The sequence below is a fragment of the Schistocerca serialis genome, chromosome 10 (genome assembly GCF_023864345.2).
Source record: "Schistocerca serialis cubense isolate TAMUIC-IGC-003099 chromosome 10, iqSchSeri2.2, whole genome shotgun sequence".
NCBI lineage: Eukaryota > Metazoa > Arthropoda > Insecta > Orthoptera > Acrididae > Schistocerca > Schistocerca serialis.
In genome coordinates, this window is record NC_064647.1 from 135,774,311 (window position 1) to 135,781,763 (window position 7,453).

General features: G+C 47.9%; 1 pseudogene; it reads right to left on the minus strand.

Moving 5' to 3' along the window:
- Positions 1-4,571: 4,571 nt before the first annotated feature.
- LOC126425569 (5S ribosomal RNA) lies at positions 4,572-4,689 on the minus strand (annotated as a pseudogene).
- Positions 4,690-7,453: the final 2,764 nt, after the last annotated feature.

Below are 7,453 nucleotides of genomic sequence, written 5' to 3' on the forward strand. Positions count from 1 at the left end.
CTTTATGGGTTGTTTCTGTTCACGATCATTTTTAAAATTCTCAATAATGATGGGAAGGTGACATCAAAGATTCTGCTGAACACCAGGTCCTTAGAGGCACACTGTCCTGTTTTATTCAGGTACACTAAGTGATCAAAAGTATCCGGACACCTGGCTGAAAATGACTTACAAGTTCGGGGCGTCCTCCATCGGTAATGCTGGAATTCAGTATGATATTGACCCACCCTTAGCCTGGATGACAGCTTCCACTCTCGCAGGCATACGTTCAACCAGGTGCTGAAATGTTTTTTGGGGAACGGCAGCCCATTATTGACGCTGCAGCCACAAGAGGTATCGATATCGGTCGGTGTGGCCCGGCACAGAAGTCGGCGTTCCAAAACATCTTAAAGGTGTTCTATAGGATTCGGGTCACGACTCTGTGCAAGCCAGTCCATTACAGGGATGCTATTGTCGTGTAACCACTCCGCCACAGGCCGTGCATTATGAACGGGTGCTCGATGGTGTTGAAAGATGCAATCGCCATCCCCGAATTGCTCTTCAACAGTGGGAAGCCATAAGGTGCTTATAACATCAAGGTAGGCCTGTGCGGTGATAGTGCCACCCAAAACAACAAGGGGTGCAAGTCACATCCATGAAAAACACGACCACACCATTTTCACCACCAGCTCCGAATTTTACTGATGGTTCTACACACGCTTGCAGATGAAGTTCACCGAGGATTTGCCAAACCCACACCCTGCCATTGGATCGTCACACAACGTCTTTCCACTGTTCAGTCGTCCAATGTTTACGCTCCTTACACCAAGCGAGGCGTCATTTGGCATTTACCGGCGTGATGTGTGGCTTATGAGCGGCCGCAAGACCATGAAATCCAAGTTGTCTCACCTCCCGCCCAACTGTCATAGTACTTGCAGTAGATTCTGATGCAGTTCGGAATTTCTGTGTGGTGGTCTGCACAGATGTCTGCCTATTACACATTACTACGCTCTTCAACTGTCGGTGGTCTCTGTCAGTCAAGAGGCGAGGTCGGTCTGTATGCTTTTGTGCTGTACGTGTACCTTCACGTTTCCACTTCACTCTCACATCGCAAACAGTGGACGTAGGGATGTTTAGGAGTGTGGAAATCTCGCGTACAGACGTTTGACACGAGTGACATCCAATCACCTGACCACGTTCGAAGTCTGTGAGTTCCGCGGAGCGCCCCATTCTGCTCTCTAACGATGTCTACTAAGGTCGCTGATAGGGAGTACCTGGCAGTATGTTTTTGGGGGTGTCCGGATACTTTTGATCACACAGTGTAGCATCATTCATTGGACGGACGTTCAGCAGACACTGTTGGTAGCCGCTTGGATCATCCGGGCAGTCAGCTGCTTAACGGTTGCACGTCTGTTCGTCAGTACACATTTCAGCAGCCATCATTCACCCGTCTCATGTATGGCCTGTGGTGCACCACAGTTACCTCGGCACCATCTGCCGTAGAGGGTATACAGGATGTCCAAAATGAAATTTGCAATTTCGAAACGACGTAGAAACAGACCAGAATGGCTGGTTCAAATGGCTCTGAGCACTATGGGACTTAACATCTGTGGTCATCAGTCCCCTAGAACTTAGAACTACTTAATCCTAACTAACCTAAGGACATGACACACATCCATGCCCGAGGCAGGATTCGAACGTGCGACCGCAGCAGTCGCGCGGTTCCGGACTGAGCGCCTAGAACCGCTCGGCCACCGTGGCCGGCAGAGACCAGAATGACGTCAAATTTTAACAGCATATTATTGCCCAGACAGAAATGTCGTGGAACAAAAATAAATACTGTAAATTTTATCAATAGATGGCACTGTAATCGCCTTAACAAAAATGGAGCAATCGCAGTACGACGGCTACGGTATGAGTTGCTCATTGTACAAACCGTATTGTTCACTGTGCATGGCTGCACGAGATCGGGAGTCAAGAGTTGTGGAACTGTTAGTTAGGTAAGCCCATCCACTACGGCAACATCGTACCACATTGTATGTGAAAAATCGGTTTTCAATTGTACCGAGGCCAAAAACCGCATAAAAACAAAATGACATCGGTTTCTAATTTTCCTGAGACCCCACAAACCACAGATGAAACAAAATGACGTCGGTGTGTAACTTCTGCCGTGAGACTGGTGCAAGAGATCTTTAATATGATGTCCACCGTTTTCTGCCAGAAGTTAAAATCGAGAGACGGCACTTTCTACAGCAGGTCGGAGTGTCTCGGGGGTCATGTGCAGAACTCGTTGCACACACAGTGTGCCTTCACTTCAGCTACGTTCGTAACTGGATCACTGAACACATCATCTGTCAGATAACCTCGCAGCCAGAAGTCACAAGGGTTGAGATCAGGTGATATGGACGGCCAAGCTATACGGAAATTACGGCCGACAATTCTGCCAATTCGAGAAATTCCTCTGCAGCAGCCGCCTCACTCCCTTGCAGTGCGCGGAGGAGCGCCATCTTGCATGAAAATGATTCTAGCCACTCATCCACGTTGCTGAAGGATTGGACTGACGATAGCGCGTAGTAGACTCTCTCACCAGCGTTTACAGGCAACACGACCCCGACGGATTCATCTGATCGAAAAAACGTGGCCTTACGATGAATCATGCCGTCAGCTCGCACCACACAGTCACCTTTGCAGAATGAAATGGTACCGGTGGATGCGCGTGCGGATTTTCCGTTGCTCATCTGCAGTTCTGCGTATTTACATGTCGTGGAGACACAAACGGGCTTCGTGTGTGTACACAATATCGCCATTCATTGTCCACGTCCATGTGAGCAAGAAATTGCTGACAGGCCAGCAGGAAGCAACTCCTAAACGTGGGGGATCTTGTATGGATAGGGGTGCAGGATGTTGCGTACGATTTCATGCACCGTGGGTGACCTTATACGGACAGGGATGCAGGATGTTGCGTACGATTTCATGCACCATGGGTGACCTTATACGGACAGGGATGCAGGATGTTGCGTACGATTTCAGGCACCGTGGGTGACCTTATACGGATAGGGATGCAGGATGTTTGCGTACGATTTCAGGCACCGTGGGTGACCTCATACGGATAGGGATGCAGGATGTTGCGTACGATTTCATGCACCGTGGGTGACCTTATACAGATAGGGATGCAGGATGTTGCATAGGATTTCATGCACCGTGGGTGACCTTATACGGATAGGGATGCAGGATGTCGCGTAGGATTTCATGCACCGTGGGTGACCTTGTACGGATAGGGATGCAGGATGTTGCGTACGATTTCAGGCACCGTGGGTGACCTTATACAGATAGGGATGCAGGATGTTGCGTACGATTTCAGGCACCATGGGTGACCTTATATGGATACGGATGCAGGATGTTGCATACGGTTTCATGCACCATGGGTGACCTTATACGGATAGGGATGCAGGATGTTGCATAGGATTTCATGCACCGTGGGTGACCTTATACGGATAGGGATGCAGGATGTCACGTAGGATTTCATGCACCGTGGGTGACCTTATACGGATAGGGATGCAGGATGTTGCGTACGATTTCAGGCACCGTGGGTGACCTTATACAGATAGGGATGCAGGATGTTGCGTAGGATTTCATGCACCGTGGGTGACCTTATACGGATAGGGATGCAGGATGTTGCGTACAATTTCATGCACCGTGGGTGACCTTATACAGATAGGGATGCAGGATGTTGCATAGGATTTCATGCACCGTGGGTGACCTTATACGGATAGGGATGCAGGATGTCGCGTAGGATTTCATGCACTGTATTCGCAGGCATTTCCAGCGTTCGGGCATTTGCCAGTGCACGACATGTTTGCACAGCATCTACGGAGATCTTCCCTGCAATGCTGTGGCCACATATTCGACAGTCGTCGGATCAACTGCTTTCCTTCCTCTGCCACATTGCAGTTCAAAAGAACCTCTCTAACCGAATTTTGGATTCATTTTCTGCAGACCCTTAGCAGACATGGAACCAGTGCCTATTTTCATACCTTGAGTGTTGGAATTTTCTGCAGGGCTGCTGGCGCACAGTCACCGCTCTTGTGGAACAGTTTTACCAGCAGCGTACGATTCTTCGTGGAGACAGCCAAGTTGGGCGTCTCGGACGCGAACTGAGAAACAGCCGTGTGCCACGCGTGTCTTACGGTGTGCTTACAGGACCATCTCCTGGTGATTTTTTTACTGTTGGTGTTTTGTTGCATGACGTCCCCCCAGCGGCAATAATATGCTGCTCAAATTTGACGTCATTATGACCAGTGGTTCTCTTCCAACAGCGTGTTGAATCTGGAACCTTCACCAAGACAGCACGCGAACAGTTTACGAATTCAAAAACTAAAAACCAAACTCTTCCCGAACAGGCTTTGGAAGGTCCATCGCTACCGACCGGCCGCCGTGTCATCCTCAGCCCACAGGCGTCACTGGATACGGGTATGGAGGGGCATGTGGTCAGCACACCGCTCTCCCGGCCGTATGTCAGTTTGCGAGATCGGAGTCGCTACTTCTGAATCAAGTAGCTCCTCAGTTTGCCTCACAAGGGCTGAGTGCACCCCGCTTGCCAACAGCGCCCGGCAAACCGGATGGTCACCCATCCAAGTGCTAGCCCAGCCCGACAGCGCTTAACTTCGGTGATCTGATGGGAACCGGTGTTACCACTGCGACGTGGCCGTTGACAGTTTACGAAGTAGTCGTTTCAGAAATGCTTCCACAACGCTTCCACTCTTGCCCCGAAAGCCACCGCTATCGCTTTGTTCCCTCGTGACGACAACGACTGCACCGTTTCGCACGTCCCCCGCTACTTGTGCCACATGCCGTCTGTGACTGATTATTGGACGCTGGCGTCGAAAGTAGGCTGTGGTTACATTTATGTGACTGGGTCGTGTATAAGGGATATGAGCACCATCATATGTTGAGTAACCACTGTGAAGGGAATGGAGATAATGCCTATTCGTTTGGGACAGAGTTATCAGCAACTGGTAGGGTTTGAAAGGCGGTCTCATAGTAGTCTCCATTCAGATATGTGGGACACTCGGATGTGACAGTGGTCGAATGATGGAGAACATGGGAACAAGGGTCGAGTCGACCACGCATGCTACCAAAGTGTGTGGATACAAAACTTTGAGGAAACGGGTGTTATGGTGTGAAAGAGCGATGGAAGTGCGAGGGTGGAAGGAGACTTCAGCTAAAGTCCTATGCATTCTGCACCCAAGCGTGTGCTGTGACTTGGCGTATCACATCGCAGTGTACGGCGAATACTGAACACGGAACTGCAATACTATCCATATAAAATTCAGACAATGCAGGAACTGAACGAGGAGGACCTCTGAAAGAGACTAACTTCTGCCGGGAATTGTTGGAACTCATGAATGACAACGCCGACTGTGCGACAATCTGGTCATGAACGATGAGGCCAGTTCTTACGTGTCAGGTTTTTTTAATAAGCAAAACTTGATACTGGCTACCTGAAAATCCTGAAACGCTTAGAGTGTAGCGGAGCGTAGCTTCGTTTCGAATCACACGGCCTTATTTTTTTGAAAACGATTTTGGCAATGTTGTTGCTGTGAATACAGGACGTTACATCCACATGTTGAACCATTTGCTACTGGGAAAATTGGCTATCTTCCTGTGAATGCAAACACAGTTCCCCAAGAAGATGGGACCACAAGCCATACCTCGCGGCATTCGATTATCGTGCTAAAGATTATCCTTCCTGGTCATCTCATTTCCAAGAACGGGGACTTTTCCTGGGATTCCAACATCCCCTGACCTTTCAACGTGCGATTTATTCCTTTGCGGTCATCTCAAATCTCAGCTCTTCCGGTGCGACCCACCACACAATACCCAGGAACTGGAGGATCAAAAAAATGGTTCAAATGGCTCTGAGCACTGTGAGACTTAACAGCTGTGGCAATCAGTCCCCTAGAACTTAGAACTACTTAAACCTAACTAACCTAAGGACATCACACACATCCATGCCCGAGGCAGGATTCGAACCTGCGACCGTAGCAGTCGCACTGTTCCAGACTGCGCGCCTAGAACCGCGAGACCACCGCGGCCGGCCTGGAGGATCAAATTAGGGAGTAAGTTAATAGAATTCCAGTGCCAGTCCTTCAAAATGAGGTGTCTGATTTCCGTAAAGGAGTTGAAATGTTTGTCACGAAATATGGCGGCTACTTACGTGACGTCAATTTCAAGTGATGAGCATTTTAAATTACAAGCATTGTAAAATTTATGTTGTACTTCCTTTATACCGCTGTGAATAGATTTGTATTGCTGGTGGAGGTTCCAAAATCACCTGTTTCACTGCCGCACCTCTTACATGAGGTTAAGATCGATGAATAAGCAGACTGAAGCTATGAATGAAAATTTGCACCCAGTCCGCATGTGTTCGAGTTTACGGGGAATACTAAGTGGGCTGGGGCGTGAATGGGAACTGGAATTCCGGAGAGAGGTGCCATAGCGCACTCCGTGCAGTCATGCAAAGCCGGCGTGCCAGGGTGGCGTAGTGGTTACCGCGTCTGGCTCGTCAGCAGCAGACCCTGGTTCGAACCGCAGTCTTGATACAGATTTTCATTCATCGCTTCAGACTGCATATATACATCATATACGTTTGAGATTTGAAATAACCTCCGGAACCACACAGTTTCCTCTGAGTTTAGTAAGGGTTCATTCTATCTCTAAGTGCTCTCCTTATGAAGAACTGGGTGAAGAAAGTTCTGCATTATTTGAGCTCCATTTTAAACAGAAACTAGTTCTTCACGCATCTTAAAGTTTATGACGTTGTATCTCGTGTATTACGTGTGTTACAAGTTTTTGGCTATATCCAGTGGTATATGTGATACTTTCTGCAAAGTTAATAGAGTCGGTAGTACAGAAGTAATATATTAAAATGGAATGCCCGATGCTGACGTTCCACTGCATGAACAGAGAACATATAGTAACTCATAATTTTTTTTTCTTTCCACCGTTTTGTGGGGGATGTCAGGGCGAAAAAATTTCAAAAAGGTTTGGAATTATGTTAAAAGTTTGTTGGAATTCGCTAGGTACTGTCATTCTCAAATACTGGATGAACCAACGTATTGGTGATTTCCGCGTTGTGAGCTACGCTGCCTGACGACATACACCCTGTGTATAACTTAATTACTTGCCTTATTGTGTTAGACACATGATTATACCTGTTAATGAGCACATTACGGTAGTATTTCAATTTTTTAAAATTTTGTCACTACTTACAGACGAAATGTTGAAAATCTGATTTTTCTCTCTCGTGGAAGTCGTTAGGTAGGCAAGCTGCAACTGGGGTTATGGAACCCTGAACTGAGCTAGTAGGTTAGAAATATAAATGAATATTTCGTTCGCTTCACAAGATGCATCCCAGCAACTCATCGTCATTTCTTACAAAGGGTGCTTTATGGCGCAACGCTTCGTTTCCGTCAGT